This window comes from Leucopleurus acutus (assembly GCF_964270905.1).
Source record: "Leucopleurus acutus genome assembly, chromosome: 15".
Taxonomy (NCBI): Eukaryota; Metazoa; Chordata; class Mammalia; order Artiodactyla; family Delphinidae; genus Leucopleurus; species Leucopleurus acutus.
Window position 1 is genome coordinate 46356787 of NC_139157.1, and position 26708 is coordinate 46383494.

Here is a 26708-nt window from a genome sequence, read left to right on the forward strand (position 1 = left end):
CCAACTTTGTCTTTTTTTCTCCTTTAAGATCTATATTTAATTCTGTTTTATTAATTTCTGCTCTTATTGTTTCCTTCCATATAGTTTCTTTGGACTTACTTCCTCTTATTTTTATTTTGTCTCTCTCTGCCGTTGCGTTAATGAAAACCATCAACATTGGATATTTTTAAAATGTGTACCTTCTCAAAACAATTAATGGGGTGTATGGAATGGATAATTTAATAACCTATTAAAATCAATAATTAAAAAAATATTAATATTTCCTGTGAGAAAATTGCAGTTTTTACAGATTGAAATTTAAAATGTTCTGATAATATCATGTAATTGGGAAAAATCTATATAGTTTTAAAAGATTTTTATTAAATTAACAGATATTTTAGGAAAAAAGTTGCCAAAAGTAGCAATATTTCTAAAATTATAAGGAAAAACTAAGTATAGGAATTCTTTGAATTCATAATAAGGTGATGTACTGAATGGAGAAGATATTATTACTAAAACTTAAATTTTAAAAGCTATATATACATTTAAAATACATTACAATTATTGGTGTACTTTAAATTTTAAAATAAAATAGAAAAGAATTCAAATTATTAGTATTACTTTCAGAAAAGGCAAAATTAAGAGACTACTGTAATCTTCCATATATAATTTAAAAAATTTATATATTGTGGATTAGCCTCATAAAAATTCTGGAAGTTGTGAAATGAATTTTTAAAATGTGAATAACTTACACTGAGTTAAAATGTACTATTGTCAAATGGAATACTGATTGGATTGCAAAATTAAGATTTCATGGAATTTAAAAATTACTATAAATTTATGAAAACAGCTTCCATTTTCATCTTCCACTCATTTTTCCTTATATTTCTGCTTTGATAATCTTTCTTTTGGTCTCTTTTTTTGAACATGGAGGAGGTCTAAATAAGCCTCAATTAAAATATTCTTTTAGATTATCCATAGGAAGTATGCTGTGGAAATAAGCTTTCTCATGAATATTTGTGATGAATGAACATTCTCTTCAAAGCAGTAGTAATGGTTTGGTGATCATAGTTTGCGTTGATTAGATTATAGCTTTTGTACTGCATTGTTAACCAGTCTTTTTTTCCTTAAGGATTCTTTATCTTGACTTGTAGTCTACACAGTTATAATTTATTAGTGATCAGATATTTAGTGTGTGCTGCACAGTGTATCATTTTAACTTACATGCAAAATCTCATTTAATGTTCACAAGTAACTGCATAAAGGAAGTATTATTTGACTCCTTTAACAGGTGAGATAGCTAAGGACTATAGTAATTAAGCATTTGCCCAAGGTCATTTGAGTAGTAGTGAGATTTGAATCCAAGAAATCTCATTAGAGTGCTTACTCTTAATGTATTTAAAAAAAATACAGGATAATGAAAATAAACTTTACAGTTTTTTATTATTTAAACAAAAGTCATCATGGAATTCAATGTTATCCTTCAGGGGAAAGAGTTTTATAGCTCTTTGATTACCATTTAGAGCTTTCTGATGTTTGACATAATCTTGAATTTGGAATTTTTCTGGACTTTTGAGTGTCAAAGATATCCTTAAGAACAAATAGCAAGAAGTTTTCCTTACTCTCTGAATATCCTATTTAGAAAGTGTGATAACTCTGAACAATGTTCTAGTTATTTTATTTGACCCTCGAAGAAGTAATGATCTTATAGGCATCAGCAATAATGATTTCTGTTCTTTAAAATATGCAGTTTTCCTCAAAACTGGATATTACTGTTGAGACAAATTTTAACATACTTATAGGACAAATGTGCAGATGATACAAATAATTAAAACAGCTACTTTTAAGTCCAAGGGCACTGTTAATACAAACAAAACTTTATTTTTAAATACCACACAGACCTTAAGAATTTAGCCTTTTTTTCTCATGGTCATTTCATATTCAAATGCTTACTATTTCTTTCACTCCTGTAGCCATGGCTGCCATGCCTAATTCCTTTCTCTCAGTTGTAAGCTGTTTTCATTATGTTCAGGTGGAGAATTGTCCCTGGTTAGGTAAGGCTGATGGAAGAAAATCATTGTATCCCTCCCAGAGGGGTGTTGCCTCAGTGCTTTCAGAAATGCATTTTACAATTAAAAGCTGCTGAAATGGTGGTGACCAGTTTAAACAACTTCAGAATATGGTCAAGAAGGAATGTAGATTTGGTAGAGGATTTTGTTTTGTTTTATTTTGAATGCTGAAGTATAATTTCAAACTGTTTCTCTGAAAAAGAAAAGGAACTCCCTTTTGAAGCATAAAACTAAATATCTATTAACAGGAATCCCATAGGATTGCTTTTTGCAATCCCTGTGTTTTTTGTGGCAGTGAGAGATAAAAATTAATGTTCTTGGCTTCTTTTTCTCGTTGATTATAGCAAAATCTGATGCTGTGTATTCATGGTGTTTTTACTATGCCAGTACAGCCTATCCATTGGAGTGAATTTGTTATAAAGCTTATATATCTTCTTCTAACTAAATTGGAGAGAGTAGATGTAATCATCTGGTGCATTTTATTGCTATTGTAGTCTCACATAATCACTCAATGTGATGCAGTTCACATGAGGACTTCATAGAATTTCTTCCAAATTTATTGAGTTAGCTTTGCTCTGGATTCACAATGCCATGGCTATTATTCATAAATATCTTTACCTCATCTTATTCCCAGTCCATCTCCAATTTTATATCCTTCTCAATCTCCTCATAAAAATAAAACTAAAGCAAACAACTAAAGAAGAACGTTACTTGCAAGTGTTTTCTGTTGTTGTAATAAATGAGTTGTTTTACTATCAATTGTAAAGATAACCAGACAAAAGAGTAGCAACCAGCTCAAGATACTGTAATTACATCTGTTCTTTGCTTTATTCTACTGAGAAGAAAACCTTTGTTTCTAATATTCACTGGTATCTTAAAAGCAGTCCTCAGAGTTCCCTAACATGTTTAATTATATATCGTTGATATACACACAGGGCTCACTAAGTCTGTATTTTAGAGTGAAAGAGCTGGAAGGCCTCTTAAAACTCATTTAGCTCAAACTGTGTATTTCAAAGTTAGGACAGTGGAGGATAGAGACAGGTGGACTATGGCTCTCTCACTCAAGGGCTCTCAACCATGTGGCAGATCAAGAATCAACCTAGGGTGGCTGACTCCCAGCCTGTTACTCTTGGTAGCATCATTCTGCCTTCACTAGAACCCAGCATACATTAATGTGTGCACATTCATGTCTAAGAATGTATATAAATATACTCTGTGCTTCTCTATGTCTATAAATGTAAATATATTGGTGCAAGATCAAAGCAAGTGGTTAAATCAGAGAATCGGAAGGCATGGAGTTTAACCACTGTTTTGAAGGTAACAAAGCAAGGACATACAGGGCAAGTGAAAGGTATTTTAGGCCATGAAGTTCATTATGAGCCCATGTTTTGTCAACAACAAATTCAAAGCAGCTGCAAGGAAAAAAAAATATATCCCAGGGAAATGTTGTAAGTTGAAAATCTTGAGACAAGAATGAACAAAATATACTGTTTAAACTGAAAAGTTCGTCCAATGTCATCATTTATTCTTTTTTAACATCTTTATTAGAGTATAATCGCTTTACATTGTTGTGTTAGTTTCTGCTGTATAACAAAGTGAATCAACTATACATATACATATATCCCCATACCTCCTTCCTCTTGTGCCTCCCTCCCACCCTTCCTATCCCACCCCGTTAGGTGGTCACAGAGCACGGAGCTGATCTCCCTGTGCTATGCGGCTGCTTCCCACTAGCTATCAGTTTTACATTTGGTAGTGTATATATGTCCATGCCATTCTCTCACTTTGTCCCAGCTTACCCTTCCCCCTCCCCGTGTCCTCAATTCCATTCTCTAGTAAGTCTGCGTCTTTATTGCCGTCCTGCCCCTAGGTTCTTCATGACTTTTTTTGTTTTTTAGATTCCATATATATGTGTTAGCATATGGTATTTGTTTTTCCCTTTCTGACTTACTTCACTCTGTATGACAGACTCTAGGTCCATCCACCTCACTACAAATAACTCAATTTCATACCTATTTATGGCTGAGTAATATTCCATGGTATATTATGTGCCACATCTTCTTTATCCATTCATCTGTTGATGGACACTTAGATTGCTTCCATGTCCTGGCTATTGTAAATAGAGCTGCAATGAACATTGTGGTACATGACTCTTTTTGAATTATGGTTTTCTCATGGTATATGCCCAGCAGTGGGATTGCTGGGTCATATGGTAGTTCTATTTTTAGTTTTATAAGGAACCTCCATACTGTTCTCTATAGTGGCTGCATCAATTCACATTCCTACCAACAGAGCAAGAGGGTTCCCTTTTCTCCACACCCTCTCCATTTATTGTTTGTAGATTTTTTGATGATGGCCATTCTGACTGGTGTGAGGTGATACCTCATTGTAGTTTTGATTTGCATTTCTCTAATGATTAGTGATGTTGAGCATCCTTTCATGTGTTTGCTGGCAATCTGTATATCTTCTTTGGAGAAATGTCTATTTAGATCTTCTGTCCATTTTTGGATTGGGTTGTTTGTTTTTTTGATATAGAGCTGCATGAACTGCTTGTAAATTTTGGAGATTAATCCTTTGTCAGTTGCTTCATTTGCAAATATTTTCTCCCATTCTGAGGGTTGTCTTTTCATCTTGTTTATGATTTCCTTTGCTGTGCAAAAGCTTGTAAGTTTCACTAGGTCCCATTTGTTTATTTTTGTTTTTATTTCCATTTCTCTAGGAGGTGGATCAAAAAAGATGTTACTGTGATTTATGTCATAGAATGTTCTGCCTATGATTTCCTCTAAGAGTTTTATAGTGTCTGGCTTTACATTTGGATCTTTAATCCATTTTGAGTTTATTTTTGTGTATGGTGTTAGGGAGTGTTCTAATTTCATTCTTTTACATGTAGCTGTCCAGTTTTCCCAGCACCACTTACTGAAGAGGCTGTCTTTTCTCCATTGTATATTCGTGCCCCCTTTATCAAAGATAAGGTGACCCTATGTGCATGGGCTTATCTCTGGGCTTTCTATCCTGTTCCATTGATCTATATTTCTGTTTTTGTGTGAGTACCATATTATTTTGATTAGCTTTGTAGCATAGTCTAAAGTCAGGGAGCCTGATTCCTCCAGCTCCATTTTTCTTTCTCAAGATTGTTTTGGCTATTCGGGGTCTTTTGTGTTTCCATACAAATTGTGAAATTTTTTGTTCTAGTTCTGTGAAAAATGCCATTGGTAGTTTGATAGGGATTGCATTGATTCTGTAGATTGCTTTGGGTAGTATAGTCATTTTCACAATGTTGATTCTTCCAATCCAAGAACATGGTATATCTTTCCATCAGTTTGCATCATCTTTAATTTCTTTCATCAGTGTCTTATAGTTTTCTGCATACAGGTCTTTTGTCTCCTTAGGTAGGTTCATTCCTAGGTATTTTATTTTTTTTGTTGCAATGGTAAATGGGAGTGTTTCCTTTATTTCTCTTTCAGATTTTTCATCATTACTATATATGAATGCAACAGATTTCTGTGCATTAATTTTGTATCCTGCTTCTTTATCAAATTCATTGATTAGTTCTAGCAGTTTTCTGGTAACATCTTTAGTATTCTCTATGTATAGTACCATGTCATCTGCAAACAGTGACAGTGTTACTTCTTCTTTTCCAATTTGGATTTCTTTTCTTTCTTTTTCTTCTCTGATTGCTGTGGCTAAAACTTCCAAAACTATATTGGATAATAGTGGTGAGAGTGGCAACCTTGTCTTATTCCTGATCTTACTGGAAATGGTTTCAGTTTCTCACCACTGAGAACAATGTTGGCTGTGGGTTTGTCACATATGGCCTTTATTATGTTTAGGTGAGTTCCCTCTATGCCTACTTTCTGGAGAGTTTTATCATAAATAAGTGTTGAATTTGTTGAAAGCTTTTTCTGCATCTTTTGAGATTATCATATGGTTTTTCTTCTATTGAAGAATACTTGCATTCCTGGGATAAACCCTGATTGATCATGATGTATGATTCTTTTACTATGCTGTTGGATTCTGTTTGCTAGTATTTTGTTGAGGATTTTTGCATCTATGTTCATCAGTGATATTGGCCTGTAGTTTTCTTTCTTTGCGACATCTTTGTCTGGTTTTGGTATCAGAGTGATGGTGGCATCGTATAATGAGTTTAGGAGTGTTCCTCCCTCTGTTATATTTTGGAAGATTTTGAGAAGCATAGTTGTTAGCTCTTCTCTAAATGTTTGATAGAATTCGCCTGTGAAGCCATCTGGTCCTGGGCTTTGGTTTATTGGAAGATTTTTAATCACAGTCTCAATTTCAGTGCTTGTATTGGTCTGTTTATATTTTCTATTTTTTCCTGCTTCAGTCTCAGAAGGTTGTGCTTTTCTAAGAATTTGTCCATTTCTTCCAGGTTGTCCATTTTATTGGCATAGAGTTGCTTGTAGTGATGTCTCATGATCCTTTGTATTTCTGCAGTGTCAGTTGTTACTTCTCCCTTTTCATTTCTAATTCTTTTGATTTGAGTCTTCTCCCTTTTTTTCTTGATGAATCTGGCTAATGGTTTATCAATCTTGTTTATCTTCTCAAGGAACAGCTTTTAGTTTTATTGATCTTTGCTATCATTTCCTTCATTTCTTCTTCATTTATTTCTGATCTGATCTTTATGATTTCTTCCCTTCTGGTAACTTTGGGGTTTTTTTGTTCTTCTTTCTCTAATTGCTTTAGGTGTAAGGTTAGGTTGTTTATTTGAGATGTTTCTTGTTTCTTAAGGTAGGCTTGTATAGCTAAAAACTTCCCTCTTAGAATTGCTTTTGCCATATCCCATAGGTTTTGGGTTGTTGTGTTTTCATTGTCATTTGTATCTAGGTATTTTTTGATTTCTTCAGTGATCTCTTGGTTATTAAATTGTGTATTGCTTAGCCTCCATGTGTTTATATTTTCCACAGTTTTTTTCCTGTAATTGATATCTAGTCTCACAACGTTGTGGTTGGAAAAGATACTTGATATGATTTCAGTTTTCTTCAATTTACCAAGGCTTTATTTGTGACCCAAGATGTCATCTGTCCTGGAGAATGTTCCATGAGCACTTGAGAAGAAATTGCATTTTGTTGTTTTTGGCTGGAATATCCTATAAATGTCAATTAAGTCCATCTTGCTTCTTGTGTCATTTACAGCTTGTGTTTCCTTATTCATTTTCATTTTGTTTGATCTGTCCATTGGTGAAAGTGGGATGTTAAAGTCCCCCACTATTATTGTGTTGCTGTCGATTTCCCCTTTTATGGTTGTTAGCATTTGCCTTGTGTATTGAGGTGCTCCTATGTTGGATGCATAACTATCTACAACTGTTATATCTTCTTCCTGGATTGTTCCCTTGATCATTATGTAGTGTCATCCTTTGTCTCTTGTAATAGTCTTTATTTTAAGGTATATTTTGTCTGATATGAGAATTGCTACTCCAGCTTTCTTTTGATTTCCATTTTCATGGAATATCTTTTTCCATCCCCTCACTTTCAATCTGTATGTGTCCCTAGGTCTGAAGTGGGTCTCTTGTAGACAGCATATAAATGGTTCTTGTTTTTGTATCCATTTAGCCAGTCTATGTCTTTTGGTGGGAGCATTTAATCCATTCACATTTAACATAATTAACGTAATTATGTAGCTTCCTATTACCATTTTCTTAATTGTTTTAGGTTTGCTATTGTAGGTCTTTTCCTTCTCTTGTATTTCCTGCCCAGAGAAGTTCCTTTAGCATTTGTTGTAAAGCTGGTTTGGTGGTGAATTCTCTTAACTTTTGTTTTATCTTTAAAGGTTTTAATTTCTCCATTGAATCTGAATGAGATCCTTGCTGGGTAGAGTAATCTTGGTTGTAGTTATTTCTCTTTCATCACTTTATATATGTCCTGCCACTCCCTTCTGGCCTGCAGAATTTCTGCTGAAAAATCAGCTGTTAACCTTATGGGGATTCCCTTGTATGTTATTTGTTGTTTTTCCCTTGCTGCTTTTAATATTTTTTCTTGGTATTTAATTTTTGATAGTTTAATTAATATGTGTTTTGACATTTTTCTCCTTGGATTTATCCTGTATGGGACTCTGCACTTCCTGGACTTGATTGCCTATGTCTTTTCCCATATTAGGGAAGTTTTCAACTATAATCTCTTCAAATATTTTTGCAGTCCCTTCTTTTTCTCTTCTTCTTCTGGGACCCCTATAATTTGAATGTTGGTGCGTTTAATGTAGTCTCTGTGGTCTCTGAGATTGTCCTCCTTTCTTTTCATTCTTTTTCTTTATTCTGCTCTGCGGTAGTTATTTCCACTGTTTTATCTTCCTTGTCATCCATTCTTCTGCCTCAGTTATTCTGCTATTGATTCCTTCTAGAGAATTTTTATTTTCACTTATGTTGTTGTTCGTCACTGTTTGTTTGCTCTTTAGTTCTTCTAGGTCCTTGTTAAACGTTTCTTGTATTTTCTCTATTCTATTTCCAAGGTGTGGATCATCTTTATTATCTTCACTCTGAATTCTTTTTCAGGTAGACTGCCTATTTCCTCTTCATTTGTTTGGTCTGGTGGGTTTTTACCTTGCTCCTTCATCTGCTGTGTATTTCTCTGCCTTCCCATTTTGCTTAACTTACTGTGTCTCCTTTTTGCAAGCTGCAGATTTGTAGTACCTATTGTTTTTCGTGTCTGCCCCCGGTGGCTAAGGTTGGTTCAGTGGGTTGTGTAGGCTTCCTGGTGGAGGGGACTGGTGCCTGTGTTCTGGTGGATGAGGCTGGATCTTGTATTTCTGGTGAGCAGGACCACATCCGGTGGTGTGTTTTGGCATGTCTGTGAACTTATTATGATTTTAGGCATGGGTGGGATTTTGTTTCTGCCTTGCTAGTTGTTTGTCATGTGGTGTCCAGCACGGGAGCTTGCTGGTTGTTGAGTGGAGCTGCGTCTTAGCATTGAGATGGAGATCTCCTGGAGAGCGCTCTCTGATTGATATTACGTGGGGCCAGGAGGTCTCTGGTGGTGCAATGTCCTGAACTCGGCTTTCCCACCTCAGAGGCTCAGGCCTGACACCTGGCTGGAGCACCAAGACCCTATCAGCCGCATGGCCAGGTACATGGGGAGTTTCTTGCCTTTTGGGAAGTCTTCTGCCCGCATTCAGTAGGTGTTCTGTAGGAGTTGTTCCACATGTAGATATATTTTTTATGTATTTGTGGGGAGGAAGGTGATCTCCACGTCTTACTCCTCCACCATCTTGAAGGTCCTCCCTTGCTCATTTGGGGCTTAATCTCTTCATCCAAGTCCAAATCTTCTAAATCAAGGAAATTGTCTTCACCTTCCCTGCCCGATTCATATCACCTTGAAAGGAACTGCCCCAGTGTCATCTTTAATGAAAATACTTGAATCGTATGTTTTTGTTCTAAAGGCTAACGATCAAAATAATTCACCGTGTACTGTTGAAAAATGAATGTAAAACAATCAATTATTTATATGAACTATAAGAATCACTGCTTAGAAAATACAAAGTTGTTTATACTTGATTCTTTTTCTTTGTCAAGAGACCTCCGCTTGAATAATTCATTCAACCTAGTACTCCTTTTTATTCTTACCTGGGAATATGTCTTATTGTTTGAAATACCTTAACACTGCTTTTTTTCTAATTTACATGTATATATTAAATATACATTTAAGCTATATCTTGCATCTTTCTCCCTATATTTATTTTCATGGCAACAACTTCTTTCCAAAGCCCTTTTCATTTGAGAATGTTAAACAGTAAAAGCTCTAGGAGTGGTGCTGAATAGACATTACTAACAAAGATGACTTGAGATTTGAACTGATAATTTTTTTCTAAGTGATGTAAAAAGTATTTTAAACCTATCTGCAAATTAGAAGACCAAGTACACAATACGATAATCAACGAATTGTACAAATTAGGATTCTTGCAATTACCAAGTACCCCTCATGTGTACAAAACTTGAAAATAATGAATTTTTGCCTTCCAAGTTTTTGTTTTCTTGTGTATGTGTATTTTTTTTAAGATGCTAAGTGTTATTAAATGATCCCTATCTACAGAGAAGGATGACTTTACAGATTAGGCATTGTTTGTGTTGCTATTATTTAGAGGGGTGGTGGGAAGTTCCTTGCCCAATTCCTGCTTCCTCAGGGTCCCAAGTAGTTATTGTTTCCTCTGGACACAAATATTCTGAAAGTCTGCCCTGCCCTGTCGCCTTGTGTGTGCCTCAGAGGAAGGGAAGGGACACAGAAGGTTGAGATGATGGAATGGGTGAAGGAAAGCTGTGTCACAGAGCCTTACCTACATGGGAAAGCTCCCTCCAACCTTGGGACTTTGCTCTCTCCCCACATTACTAAATGCGTGTCAGATTCTTGCAAAACATTACGCAGTTGTTTAAAAACCTGCAACCAATTATTTTTCCAAAATGTAAGCTTGTCCTTTAAAGATTACAGATTATTATTTATAAGAAAATAAACTGATCATGTAAAACTCTCGGTAGGGAGCAACAAATAGCTCAGAATATCTCCTTTTTTTCTTAAAAACCATATTATATTTGATGCATTTATCATTTTTAAAGTATCTAAGAATAAATCAAAAGGTATTTTCCAATAAGATCCTACCACATTCACTCTTTACAAAGCACTTGTGACCTGATGTAAGTAAAATTTTTCCTTTATAAAATTTATCTGAAAGACTCAAAGCAGTGTTTGATTTTTATCTTTCAGTTAATTTAATAAGCCTTTATTGAACTCTTATTATGTGCTAGGCACTATTCTGAGTGCTAAGAGTATGAATATGAAGAAAACCCTGGCCTCAGAGCTTTCTAATACAATAGAAAAACATTTACCATAACAATAACATGCATAAGTATAAAATATATTATCAGTCTATGAAAAAATGCAAGTACATATAAGGCAGAGAAGCAGCCCAGAGAGAGAGAGATAAAGGATGATAGAGTCAGGAAAGGCTTTTTGAGGAGGACATGTCTGAACAGGTTTTTGACAGTTGAATAATTATTTACTCAGTGGAGATAAGTTGATAGGTAGGGTAATCCAAGCAGAGAGATGGTGTTATGTGTTGAATAGTGTTCTCAATACCTCACAGTATGACCTTACTTGGATCTTTCCCAAGTTTAGGTCTTTGGCAAGTGAAGATGAGGTCATTAGGCTAGACCCTAATACAATACAACTGGTGTTTTTTTGTTTTTGGCTGCTTTGGGTCCTACTTGCAGCATGTGGGATCTTCATTGCAGCATGCGGGATCTTTCGTTTCAGCGCATGGGCTTCTCTCTAGTTGTAGTGTATGGGTTTTCTCTCTCTGGTTGTGGCACGCGGGCTCTGTAGTTTGCAGCACGTGGGCTCTTTAGTTGAAGTATGCAGGCTCTGTAGTTGTGGTGCATGGGCTTAGTTGCACTGTGGCATGTGGGATCATCCCAGACCAGGGATTGAACTCACATCCCTTGCACTGGAAGGCAGATTCTTTACCACTGGACTACCGGGGAAGTCCCCACACTGGTGTTTTGATAAAAGCAGGAAATCTGGAGACAGATTGGCATACAGAGAGAATGCACGTGAACATCACGGAGAGACCAGGGTGCTGTGTCCAGATTTCGCCTCACAGCCCTCAGCAGATACCTTGATCTCAGACTCTCTAGTGTCCAGAACCTTGATCTCAGACTTTCTAGTCTCCAGAACTGTGAGAAAATAAATTTCCTTTGTTGAAGCCACCCATTCTGTTGTACTTTGTCAGGTCAGCCCTAGCAAGCTAATATAGATTGGCAAAGCCTTGGATGTAGGGAATAAAAAAATATGAGTTGTTGAGGAACTACCCGTATTTCTGAATGCTGGGCTCCTAAGAGCCTGTGCTGGTAGAGTACCTAGAGGTGAGGCTCTATCAGCAGCCAGCACTGGTTCCAGAGGGCTCAGCCCAGGAGTTAGACTTTATCAAGTAGATAATGTGGAATCAGGCAGGAATCTTAATAGAGTGATGTTGCCATTTTTGTTTAAAAAAGACCTATCTGGTGGCAGTGTGAATGCTATTTTGGAAGAGGAAGAGTGGGAGGAAGAGAGATTGTAAGCAAGGGTCTCCTTGGTCGCACTTATCAGAGTCTAATGATGCTTGGGTGATTCTAAGGTCTCTGCAGAGCGAATGCAGATGATACCAAAGAGTCCGTTCTGCGGAGACTCATGCATCAAATCAAACCATTGAGAAGTTCATTCACATGTGTGTTCTCCACATTAACTAAAATCAAAGAACAAGGAAAATGCTGCCTGAGTCCTAGAAAAGATCAGTATTTCTTCCTTCCAAATTACAGTCATTATACTCCATGGAAAATACTAGATAGAGATTTTTCTTGACTTGTGAGGAATAGACTCCATACAGTAAGGTGCATTTTGCTAATCTCAGGCTCTCTTACTTGCTAATGGACAAGCCTGCAAAGGGCTAACCACTGTCTTTCATTGGCTCTTTATTAAGTAGCCTGCACTGTAGATAATCATTTTCACTGAATCTGACAAGCAACCTAGTTGAACCAGCCTGGAGAAGATCGTAGGTTGAACAGCCAAAGTCTTAGAAATGAAAATTACAAAGCTGAGAGTACTTTGAGCCAGTTAGTCTGGTCACTACCAACTTAATGTTTGACAATACTATAAAAGAGCATGACTGCAAATAAAAACAACTCTAAAAATCATTTCTGGGCTTCCCTGGTGGCGCAGTGGTTGAGAGTCCGCCTGCCGATGCAGGGGACACGGGTTCGTGCCCCGGTCTGGGAGGATCCCACATGCCGCGGAGCATCTGGGCCTGTGGGCCATGGCCGCTGGGCCTGAGCGTCCAGAGCCTGTGCTCCGCAACAGGAGAGGCCACAACAGTGAGAGGCCCGCGTACCGCAAAAAAAAAAAAAAAAAAAAATCATTTCTGTGTTGTTTGGCAAATTATTACTCTTAGTATGGCTGCTTAAATACCTCTTTGGGCTTCTTTTTTTTTTTTTAGGCATAGGCTTAGCACATACGATAGTATATTGACATTTACATCTGTGAAGTCATCGAACATCTGCACAGAGCCATACATGCTCATGCTGATAAATTTTCTTGTCTTATAATCATTTCTTATTTATATAAATACTTACATACATTTTTATATTTATTTAGTCATTTCTTATGTGTCTCCCAGAAGACAACTCCCCACCTACCCCACCAATGACTTTTCCAACTGGCAACAGAAATAAAGTCAGATTATCATGTAAACCATGAGATAAGGATAATTTCTGAAGCCTTTGCTATGCAAAAGTACATAATACAAAAGTAACATCCATGATAAATTGTCCCTTGTGTTCAGGGCATTGTTCCTCCAAAATCCTTTCAGAAGTGAAATAGAGCTGTTAGAAGGACAGCCATGGTCGCACGGTTCCGATAATATATTAACAATTTCCAGCATTTACTGCGCTCTTGTCATATAGCAGGCATACTACCACATACTTGGTATGTTTTACTTTACTTAATTCTTATATCACAATATGGGATTATGATTATTATCCTTATATCATATGGGGAAATAGAATCTTAGGATGAGTTAGTAAATTCCCTAATAAGTTTAGTCAATACTGAAGCTGTTTTTTTGTGGGAAGAAACAACCATTAGGCAAAACAGTGTCAAATGCCCGTAGGAAATGGTGTGTATGTTTGTGTATGTGGGTGGTGTGTGTGTGCATATTTATATTTGTGGCGAGTGTCCATGTGTGGTGTGTGTGTTACATGTTGGGGCTGAGTCTCATGTCCTTTCAGGAGGACAGACAGAGAATCTCATCGTCTTTAAGAACCTTGTGTTGGTGTGATCCATCCCTATAAAGGGGGTAATATGATTTACTTTGTATTGGGCAAAATATGTCAGTATTTACTAGGCTATCTCAAATGAATTATGATTTGAAAAATAAGTTTATTTGTAACCCAAATGTATATTTCACAGGCTTTTCCCCTTTCCTTCCTACTCACCATTCCCCCAGGGGCAAACACATGTCATCTGCAACTCTACACAAGGCCACAAACCAAATGACTCAATTCTCACAGGGACTGGTGAGGAACTTCCCCATAAAACCGAACAGGAATGCCTACGTTAAAATGAAGCAGACTCAGGACTCCTTTGTGGACCTACAGAATGCACCTAACTGTGGACCTAGAGGCCCAGCTTGTGCATATGGATTGTGTCATGTATAAATTTAGTTTGCAGCTCTGCTTTGCTGGGGTTGATTTATTCAAAGAGAGGAGACAGGACAACAGCTTACGGAAGATGTTGTTTCCAGTAAGTCTAGGGCTTTTGAAAATGGATAGGCTGACTGCAGCATCCCTCCCCCTTGTTTTGGTAGTCTAACACCTCTACGCTTCTGATGGAGGGATATTTTCCCCTCAACTTTAAATATTCTAGTCACACTAAAACGTGCACTTCTAGTTTTTGGTCTCCCTTTCTCCAGATGGAAACTTTTCTTTGACAGGATTCAACTTATATAAACAAATACAAATATTAAACTTCAAAATAAAAGACTAGAAATATATTTCACTCCTTAGACTCTCCGTGACCTTGAAAAATGCCTGCCAGTTGGCAGCAGCCGCTTCGTATAATCATGCTGTTGACCTCAGCTATGCCTTTCCAAGAACTCAAATGGTAACAGGGCTCTTAAATGGGAAAGGGACTGCTTAGCTTAAATATTTTGTTTTCAATTCCTTCACACCTGCTACTGGACTCAGGGAGGAGGTTTGCAAGTGCAGAGAGATACAGTGGGAGAGATCTCAGGTCATGGCTACAAAAACAAGCACTGTTTGTTTTGCAACTACAAAAAAATGGCCACTTCCTCTCTGAAGAACTGTGATAAGCACTTCTGGAGGTGTGTGTTGGGCTCTGAATGAAATTAATCTTTCTATCTTAAGTCACAAAAAGAGCCTACAGCCTTCATTGTTAACACAAGTTCACACCCCATTTCCTCAATGCCACCCCTTCTTTTTCACAAGCCTTCTTCCTCTTCCTTCCAGCTCCAATAAACCTAAGAAGGATAAAGACACGAAAACATCACGCAGCCAAACACACACACACACAGCCCCTCACAGTGATACCAGTATTTTCAGATTCGCATTTCAGCTTGCAAATGGATTATTTAAAATAAGGCAGAGAAATAGTAGTGAAATACGTGCATTTCTTTCTCTCCTCCATGCAATTAATGTAAGAGTAAACTTGAGGTCACTGATAGGAGGAAAAGTAAACTCAATCCTATGGAAATACTCAGTACAATCATTTACTTCTTTGTTGTAACAAATGTTTATTAAGTGTAGCAAATTTGTTTGCTTTGTATTAGAAGGGTAGCAATTCAACTTTGTAATACGGATAAACAAGTTAGTACAGATTTGCTAATTCTCAGAAGAAAGGGAGCTCTTTTAAGATTTGAATACGAGGTTTAATCATTTCTGGAACAAATCATTGGGGACTTGCTTATGACATCGACCTTCCTGAAAGACATCTATGAAATAAGCATTAACCTTCCTGGGAAGACAACAATTCATAGCCACCATAATATATCAATAATTGGAAAAAGAGACTGGCTTCCTAACAGAACTTCTGTGACAAACTATTTTGTGTGTTTACATTTGACTTCTAATTCACCAAGAGAACACAAATACTGGAAGAGGCAATTCTGTCATTGACTCTGACAGCATTCAAAGAAGAAAAAGCCCAGATAAAGCTATTTTAAGTTATTCTTGTCACCATTTTCCTATAAACTTGAGCCACATTTTCTTGACAATTCTCATTCATGGAGATAACATTGACAATATCAGATCTTATCTAACACGTAGAGAGAATGCGTAGTTTTTTCCTAAATCTGTGCTGCACATGTGGCTATTGAGTATTTGAAATGTGACAGGTTCAAATTCAATGTGCTATAAATGTAAAGTGCACATTGGATTTCAGACTGAGGATGAAAAGTGTACAATATCTCGTACATAATTTTTTAATAAAGATTACATGCTGAATGATATTTTGGATATATTGGGTTACATAAAATTTATTATTAAAGTTAATTTTATATGTTTAATCATACTTTTCAAAAGTGTGGCTGCTAAAAATTTTAAATTACATGGATAACTCACATTCTGTTTCTATTAAAATAGTGCTACTCTAGGCAATTCATTTTGTTTTCCACATGACATGACCAACTATGAAGATATATTTTGTAAAACAGGTTTTGAAAATTTTCTTTTCCCAAAAAATACAATTTGAAATTTATGGTGAGATGTCTGTTGCCACTTTTGTTTTCCTGTAGAGTATCCAGCAGTTATTCAGAGTAAAAAAATTAAATTTAATAGAAATTTATCTTTTTATATGTGTTTAATATTTCTTCATTGTTTGTGTGTGTCTGTGTTTCTAATATGACTAATGGTGGTTACTCTGTATTGTCAGATTAAGTTTTTGCTCAAAATTACTATCTTATTCTCAACCTATCTCATTTCCACTGTAGCACCACTTTTCTAAGATTCTTAGATATTCTTTTAACCCTAAGATTAATTTGTACTTAAAATAGATTTGATTTGTATTTTTAAAATAATTTTTGAATAGCAACTCTATAAAGAGTGGCCTTCTCTGACCTGGAATGGACATAAGCAATTAGTCATGTCTGTCAGGCAATCAACAATACCCACGTCATGCTTTCTTTAGGCTTGGCTCTCAGCTAATGCTGTTAAATAAGTAATGAGAGTCCTGGCTCCTACTCTTAAGAAGCTGATAGTTTTGTAGTTGAAGAGTCAAAATGATTTGCATTGAACACAGGTGAAGTAAAATAAGATAGAAAAATTTCATACTAAACTCAACATTTGTGGCTTCTCTTGAAAAATGGCAACACTGCTCTGCATTCTTGTCATGCAAACCATTGTCTGAAGTTAGTAGCTACTGTCCACATGAGATGGGCGTACAGTGTGCAGTGTGCCACTTTACATTGTCTGTCTGGCTCATATAGACATTTGAGTTCGATTCCTGATGTAGGTAATTATTGATGTTCCTTTCAACTGCCAGCTTTGATTATGAGCTTCTTGACCCACTAACTTAGAAATCTTCCTCAAAGGACTCTCTTGTCAAAGTAGACTTGGCTCCTACTTAACTTCTACTGAAAAATCATAATCCACTAGTGGTAGGAAGTATATCGGGTAGCAGTTCAAATAATAAGCATTATGGAAAATCATGTATTATCTGAATTAACTTTTCACGATAGTAAGATTAACTCAGTATTTGACAGATCTAGTTTCTGCTGCTCGTGTGAGATCCCTTTTCTGGGCAAACAGATACTGGCATGGGATTATTAAAAATGTTACCCATGTGTTTATGGTATCTAACAAGGGATAATCTGTGTAGTAAAACATTGTGATGTTATTGTTTACTGGCTCATTCAGAATTGAGTGGTAAGATGCCGTGATGGAAAACTGTATTGCCAATTCTTTCCATATGTTCTTAGATATAAAAATAATGTGTTTGTCACATAAAATTCTCTATTGGGAACTGTAATAAGCCAATGTTGCTCTTATTAGACATCCCCAAAGAAAGCAGTGTGTTAGTGGTTTTTGGTATTTTGTCCTATTAAATACTAATGGATGATGAAATTACATCCTAAAAAAAAATAATAGGGAAAAGGACTATAGTAATATGTAGAAGTAAATATAACAAGAATTTACAAGAATATTGAAAATTTTATATTAACTGAACAATTATAACAATTATTGGATCAACATTTTGTCACTTTAAAAAAATTGATAAATTATTCTTTCTACGATATGTATCAGTATTTTGGACAATTCAACGTATAATTAAAAAGTACTTTTTAGAATTTCCTACCATTAAACAACAAGTAGATATTGATAATTTAAAGCTAGGTCAAAGAAAGCATTATTAATAGTGAAAAGAACATTCTAGGCAGATGAGAACAGCTGTCTGAGGGAGAGGGCATGACTAGGCCAGGTATGAAGAAATTGAACTCTAGTTTGTATTGTTTACTATGTATTAACTTGCTAGTTCCTCATTAGTCAAGGGCTGACAAAGAAATTAACAACCAGTTTTTATCACCTCCCCGTATACACTGAGTAGCATTCTAGATTATGTGAGGGATACAATGAAATCCAAAAAATAGTCCCTTTCAAGAAGTATACACTATGTCTTGGGGTTCAAGTAAACAGATAACAGATGCTACTTGGTAATACGTAATCGAGTTCGGCAGGATTTTAGCAAAGTTTAATGAAAATTTCTAACACTGAAATAGCTTGGGAAAGCTTCATTGATGAAGTAGGACTTTATGAAGACAAGGATGAGGCTGAATCATAGTACTTGCTTATGGCAGAGGTGGTACAAATACCAGGAAAATTTAGGCAGAAATTCCTTTTCATCCGGTGTTTCAGTATTTTATACTCCTTCTTAAGACTATGGAAAATTATGCATAGAATTCTGAGTCTACTTTTTTATCTGTGGAAAGGAGATACTATTATACTTAATTTCTCTATGATTCCTTGCAATATAGAATGTTAGAAAGTCAACTTCGTTCCAATCAGTTCTTTCATTGGTGAAAAAACTGAGGCCTGAGGAGGTGAAGTGACTTGATCAAAATTACTTTGTTGCTTCTAGATGTCCATAAAGAAAATAAATTGATAGCTACTATCCTGGCTGCATTGTACAAGTGACAGATTGAGCATGTATACAGAGCACCAGAAGATACAACCTCAGAAATATTTTGGGGGAAGATGGCAGAGAATTTTATGTGGACATTAAATAACCATCCAAAGAAAAATTAGAACTTTATTAGATGTTCTTATGGTTCAGCATTGTTTTTGTTTTGATTTATGCAGATGAGTGGTGAAGAGTGGACACCACGATATTTTAGAATGTAGGACTTTTAAAATTTTTCATATAGCCCTATTTTGGTCTTTACTTTTAAAGTCGTCTTCACATTTTTACCAGAAGAATCTCAAATTAACTTTATATTGTTAATACTTCATGTAAAAGTCTGTGTTCTACTATTGGGCTTAGCTTCTCTGGGCCTTTCCCAAGTGTATATGCTCTTTCCCTGATGAACACCTGGACCTTAGAGCAGCTTTTTATTCCCTGCACATAGCATGGGTGGAGAGGGTAAGGCAATGGCCATAGGTGAGTGTTCTGCAGCCCTACTATTGGACTTTGCCTTTCTTGTAACATCCTAAAAGGGGGACCCATGGAAAAAGGTCACACACAGATACACAAAGAAGCGGCTCTTCTCATCGAAAGCACCCACTCTTGCCACATTAGAATGTACTTTTATGCATCAGGCCCCCAAAGATCAAATGGACCATGCACTTGATCTGATTCTTGCAAAGGACCATATTACCAAAAGGTGCATTTAATGGGAATGCTGTTACATAAAGAGTTGCGACACGAGTGAAAGGAGATGGAATTTCATTATCGATTAATTTGAATTCTACATTACTGTCAGTTAAAAGGGACAACTTTTATCTGTATCTTCAAATCATCCAAAAGGCTGGTAGTATATTTGGCCAGTAGAATGAGAAACAGCATTGGACATTTGAAATCTGTGCCTTTGGCATTATTTGGAAACTTTCTTGTGCTATTAATAACACAAAATAAAGGCTTTTAACCATCAGAATTTTTTTAGCCAGTTATACCGATATGTTTATTTAACCAAAGCAAATCCATTATGCAATGAAATTTTACATTTTAATAGCTTGTGATGAAGTAGGTTTTCTGTCTGGCTGTTGAGTCAGTTCTATCGGATATTGAGTTAGGTAACCCTTTTGATAATGATTTCTGCTATTCACAGTGCTAAGCCTCTAATGAATGCTAAGTGGATGTGAAGTGATGAGGATGGTATAAGTTTAATTTGTCAGTGCCATGAGGAGAATGAGGAACCAGAACTTTGTAATAAGGAAAGACATAAAAGCATATCTTTACCAGACTCAGCTAAGTGTTTCAGCCCAGATTTGACATATTCTTTAGATGAACCTTGCAAAAGATAACAAATGCAATTTACTTGCACCTTGCCTTTTTATTCATTTATGACATGCAAATATCTTCCACAAAAATCTGGGGGAAGAGTGCTCCCATAGAAGAGGCATATCTGGCAACATTGCTGGAGATTATAATTGTGTTCTCTGCTCTACCTGTGGTATTGATTAATTGAATAATGGAATCATGGGGATAGCAGTAGAATCCTCTGTGGGCCTGCAACGATTAGGCTTTTCATAATTTGTTTATGTTGTATATTTTATCAGAAACACAATGAGGAAATAGATTTTCTGCCTGCATTATGAACTTGATTTCTCTGTTGATGGTTCATGAATATTAGTCATTGAGTGACAGATTTTGTTGTATGTGTTTGTATTCATTGCTCTTCAGAGTGGGTGGGTGTTATATCTTGAATATGCCAGCTGTCTCTTGGGCCCACTTGACAAAATGAGAGGCTTTTCTCAAAGGGTAGTATTTTTTTTCCATAAAGTGGAAGTCAAGTTCTATTTTTTCCCTTCACTATTTGAAAAAATTAAATATTGTGAAGAAAAAAACATTTCTTTTTCAAATCATTTCTCTCACACAAATGGCACTTAGTTCAAAGAGTTTTGCACTTTTCTCCAAACAGAGATGAGTGACACAAAGAAATCTGACTTGAATTTAATGGATTTACATGGTAAACACCGCAAAGCACATAGAATCGTCTTCAACAGTGGCATATAATAAGACCTTTATATCAATGAAAGGCTATAGAATAGAATCTGCAATTCCTAGAAATTCTTTATGCATAATAGTTATCTCTACGGATAAGAAATGGATATCTTGCTGAGAAGAAACATGAAACATACTGAATTTGGACAAGGATAATTGTGTCTGGTGTGAAACAAGAATCTTCTCCATTTTTTCCCCTACAATAAGAAGCAGCTGTGAGTCCTGAATCAGAAGTAGCTAATAATGAAATCTACATATATTTAAAGGTAAGTGAGATGCATGGTTTGTAGAAAGGATCACACCTTCTGGTTAAAGTACAGTGGATGAAGAGCTAGGATAGTAAGTTTCACATGTCACCACTGAGACTAGTGAGCTTAGGAAATACCAGGAGGAAGAAGACCTTGGGTTTGCGCAAGTATGAGAGATGAGTGAGAGTGGAATTACTTCTCAAATTGTCGGATTTTTGTTGAAGCCTTCAGTACTCCTCTGCATAAATTCATGGCTGACTGATAGAAAGTTCTATAACCAGAGGGTGAAAATATCATCTCTAGAGCCCAACTACCTGGTACACTTGGGGATAAATTCAGGGTGTACTGCACAGCTAATCAATAAGAATCTAGCCAATGGAAGATGAAGGAAAGTGAGCTGTATAGGAATATGATTCAATGGAAATTAAGACCTACTTCCCAGAAAAGTGGTATCTGTCAATTTCTAGGAGCCCATGCACACACATTCTCTGCTCCAAATCCAACCAATTATTTTGACCTCTTCCTGTTAGATGATCAGAATAGGTCCTGAAAACCTTATTTTAGAATTCAAAGCCAGGGCCATGGATGGTTGAGCCACATGAGCTAACTAGGAAATGACTGCTTCCCTGTATCTGCCTCCTCAGGTCCATGTTGGGTGAATGGGCCCCTGCTTCCATCAATATAAGGTTCTGTTCCTTAGTGGAAGCTGGGATTAGTCCTATCTGCATGTAGTTCAATGTGCCTTTTTTTTTTTTTTTTTTAAGATTCCAGGGTAACTTTTATTCAGATATACCTTTTAATTTTGGATATTACAAAAACAAGAGTATCACTACACAATTAGTGATATTCCCCCAGAAAAACTTTCTTAGCCAGGGTGAGGGTTCCACTGGACACTCCAGCATAGGAATGCAGTTAAGAAAGCCTCTGTTTCAGTCAGCTGGATTATGTCATACTGTGAAATCTAGAGAATTCCTCTCATGCCTTTTGAACCATGAAGAAAACCCTAACTAATAAAATAGCACTTAAAGGCATATAATTATCATCCTCATATATAAAAGCTAAAGTTTATTGGGATTTTTTTTATGTGTCAAGCACTATCTTAGACACTTTATAAGCAACACTCTATTGTTTCAACACTTTTATAAGATAGGTACTAATATCCATCCGTTTTTTCACATGAGAAAACTGAGGCTCAGAAAGGTTAAAGAACTTGCCTAAAATCAAACACCTACTAAAAACCAGAGCCACGTTTCCAACTCAAGACTGTTTCCTGAATCTGAGATTTTTAACAACTTTCATAAGTTGACTCTTTTAGAAACCATAAAGATAGAAATTTGGTTTCCCAAAACTTGAACAGTGTCTGAATGTCTAAAACACTGCAAATAATGAAAATAATACTAGCTCTCATCAAGTTTGTACTTGCTATTTCCTAGACACACTGCTTAGACTTTATGTCCATAACAGGTCACACCATCCCCATTTTATATATGTTAGACCTGAGTCTTTTTTTTTTTTAATTGAAGTATAGTTGATTTACAATGTTGTGTTAGTTTCTAGTGAACAGCAAAGTGATTCAGTTATATATATATATATATATATATATATATATATATATATATATATATATATATAAACCATATTTTCCATTATGGCTTACTATGAGATATTGAATGTAGTTCTCTGTGCTATACAGTAAAACCTTGTTGTTTATTTTATATATAATAATTTGTATCTGCTAATCCCAAATTTCTAATTTATATGCCCCCCCTTTCCCCTTTGGTAACCATAAGTTTGTTTTCTATGCCTGTGGGTCTGTTTCTGTTTTGTAAATAAGTTCATTTGTGTCATATGATAAAACTGAGTCTTGCTGAGCCAGAGAGGCTTGTCCAAAGTCACACAGCTAGTAAATGATAGAATTCGGATTTGAAACTCAAGTTTGCCTAATACCAAAATCTGTCCTCCTACTGAAAGACTGTTTGCAGTCATCTGGAAAAAATATTTGCTTCATTTGTAACAGACAAAAGGTTAATAACTTTCATTCAGAAAAATAAGGTGCTGAAGATGGAAAAAAAATATACAGAATTATAGAATGCAACGTTAGGAAACAAGCGAAGAAAAATAACTCTAATGGTCAATAAAGAAATATTATAAGTTAATATAAAGAGATCAAAAGAAATGCAAACAAAGCCAATAAGATACCACATCTGAACAAAATAATTGAGGCAGAGTTCTTATGTTTTAATAATACCCAGTGACAGTAAATATGCAAGAAAACAAATATTCAAATACATGGGGGAGTAAGTTGATATACTCTTTTCAAGAAGGGAATTTGGCAATATATTAATCTGAAGCCTTGAAAGTGGATGTTGGCTTTTCCTCAGTAATTGCATTATCAAGAATTTATCTTAGATTTAACAAAGATTTGATGAAATAGAAATTATAGCATATTTTAGAGTGCTGCAAACCAAAAGCAAAGTAAATGGGTAGTAATAGGGATCGGTTAAATAAGTTACGACACATTTATAAAATGGAATGTGGTACAGATTTTACAAGTGATAGTGCAAATATGTATAGACTGATTGAAAGTATAGTCACAATACAATAAAAGAAAATAAGGATAAACAGTGTGTACACCAATGTCACCTTTTTTCTTGCTGTTAAAATAAGTTTATTCATAGAAAATTCTGAATACATAGATACAAAATATTAACCATTTTTTTGAGTAGTGGGTTTCTGGATCATTTTCTTTTTATGCTTCTCTAAATTTCTAATTTTTCTTGGTTGAGAGTATTTAACTAAAAATTGAACCTAAAGAAAGAGTCTAGTACACACACACACATGAAAATCTCAAATTTAGTATGGAAATGAAATTACTATCAGATTTTCCAAATGGAAGAAAACTTCTTCTGGGTTTCCAAACAATTAATGTCTGGTAAATTTAATTAATGTCTCCTAGATACAATCTAAGTAAGAGTTTATATAATTTACCTGAATACTGATGGGCATTGACATTATGTTTCTTTATTACTTACAAGAAGACGATTGATATTAAAAGAATAGACGTTTGACTAAACAGTCATTTGTTTAACAAAAGGAGAAACCAACATCGAGATGAAATGTAACCATAAACAATAGCAGAGTGGGTTGATTCTTTCTTACTTTGATGATTAATCCTGCTCCTGTTTCCGATATATAGACTCTCTCTGCATTGTTTACCAACAACATTTTTCACCAACAATGGATTAATTTATTTAAACAACTAATAATCCTTGCATTGCATATGAAAAATAATTTGATATTTAGTCCCCAAACAGTTCTTTAATTTTAAGAAAGCAATAAATATTAGTTGCTATTTAAGTTAATGAAAAAGTCTCACTTGTTAATTATATCCTCATATGGATCATCTTGATCATATATTGCAGTTATACATTTTTTGATTTGATAGTCTCAGAATACTTTTTCACAATAATCCAGACCAGTATTCTTGTGGGATAACAGAAGCATAAAATTTAATGTTTAGGTTTATTTTGAATTTGAATATTCACAAAATGACAACTAAACTGAGATACTACTTTTGGTCTCTGATTTCTCAGCTGTCAAGACGTAGCATCTATTTCTCTATTCTGTCATCTATCTGTCTATCTATCTGCCATTTATTTATCATCTACTTATTGTATACATAACATTTACTGTGAGGAATAGAAATAAATGGATGTATACACTTCCCTAATAACTGGAAATACAATAACATATAAAATATTCATTTTTAAAATTTTATATTATGAACTAGAATAAAAGTCTCTCAGATTTAAAAACTGTAATGAATTTTCTCCCAAAAGAGTCTCTACTTTCTCCCTCTTTAAACTGCTAAAAATTAAAAAAAAATCTTCTGACATTGATTTATAATGATCAGCAAGTATCAATTTACTTTATCAAAATTTGGAAATACACATTTTTCTATCACTCCTCTTGTGTTTCCATACTGTTTAGTTAAGAATTATTTCTGCAAGGAAAAAGAAATTTGTTTTATTTTTTCTTTTATATCCATATAGGATGAAGGATATTAACTAAACTTATTATAGTAAACATTTCATAATATATGAAAGTCAAGACATCATGTTGCATACCTTAAATGTGCATAATACTATCTGTCAATTATATCTCAGTAAAACTGGAAAAAATGGAATTATTTCATAAGTATGAATAGACTTCTGAGGAAGAATGTCCTTAGGATTTCTTAGCTTGAATAAAAATTATTCTTTCTTTAAAAAATAAATAAGTAAAATACAAAAATAGAAGAATAGTATTAGCAAGAAGATTTTGTTCTTAATGATGAAAATTCCTATCATGGAATTTTTAACACAAGGCCAAAGAACCTGTAATTAACCCCAGACTTCTAACTGGTAGTTCCTTTCATTTAGGTAGAAAACCAGTTGGTCCTAAACAGCCTCACATCCATGATGTTATGTTTTATTCAGTACAATAATAAAACTGAAGCTGTTTTTGCATAGTCAATTATCTGCTTACGTTGGGGCCTCCTATATCTCGTAAATGATTTGTTCCTCTTCTGACATTTATTGTTCAGAGACCTACCCTCTTTTCAGAGTGGCTGGAAAGTGCTGTGTCGGCAGGCAGTGTTTGGGTAGTGCAGACTGTGCTTTCCTCTCTAGCTGAAAACAGACAGAGGAAAGGAACGTGTCTTCCTGCAGCCCTGAGCTGCCCTCCTGGTTAGACGCTCTCCGCAGCTGCAAGGCTGGCCACCTGGGCCGGCGGCCCTGTTCAATAGCTGGATATCCTGTTCTGCTTTTCTGCTGCTGAGCTGTCCAGGATGATCGCCTGGGAAGTGAATTGTGACTTTCCAGGGTTTTAAGCTTGCCAAGATTAGTTAGGAAAACACAGTTTGAGGTTATACAAATTCCAAATTTTCTGGCACTCTTGTTGCCTGAAATTTGAGAAAAGGAAAAAGTATTGGTGGGAGTTGTAAGCTTAAGTGTGTTCTAGCGTGAGGATTTTTGTTGAAAATATATAAATTGTCAGTGAGCATATTTTGTATGCAAAGCGCAGGGGCCCTATTGAATTTTTTTTAATGATGTATTTAAAAAGTACGAGGTCCCTCTGTGCTGCATGGAGTAACATGTAGAAATTGTTCTCAGAGGCAGTTATGGCAAAACAAATGCTGAGTGTTAGAGTTAAAAGGCATCTTTGAGACTTGGTTGAATAGTTAATGCACTTAGATTTTAGAGGAATGTTCTTACTTTGAAATTGTTCTGATGCTCCAGAAAAAAAAAAGGAAAAGAAAAAAAATGTTTGGAGGGGAAAAGTTGCTTCTATGCTTTCTTACTGGCAGTCCTGATACTTCCTACCAGATATGCAATTGCTGAATAAATTCAAGGGACAATTGCTTTGGGAAGATGCTTAGACCCCACAACATCAAAAAGTCTGCTCCAGCCTCACTTGAAAGGGATAAAGTCATGAATCTGTTATGTCAGGAGATGGAGTCTGACGAAATACTCTCCATCTAGTATTACATGGACTTTTTTTTTTTTTTTTGCGGTCTGCGGGCCTCACTGCTGTGGCCTCTCCCGTTGCGGAGCACAGGCTCCGGACGCGCAGGCTCAGCGGCCATGGCTCACGGGCCCAGCCGCTCTGCGGAATGTGGGATCTTCCTGGACCGGGGCACGAACCCGTGTCCCCTGCATCAGCAGGCGGACTCT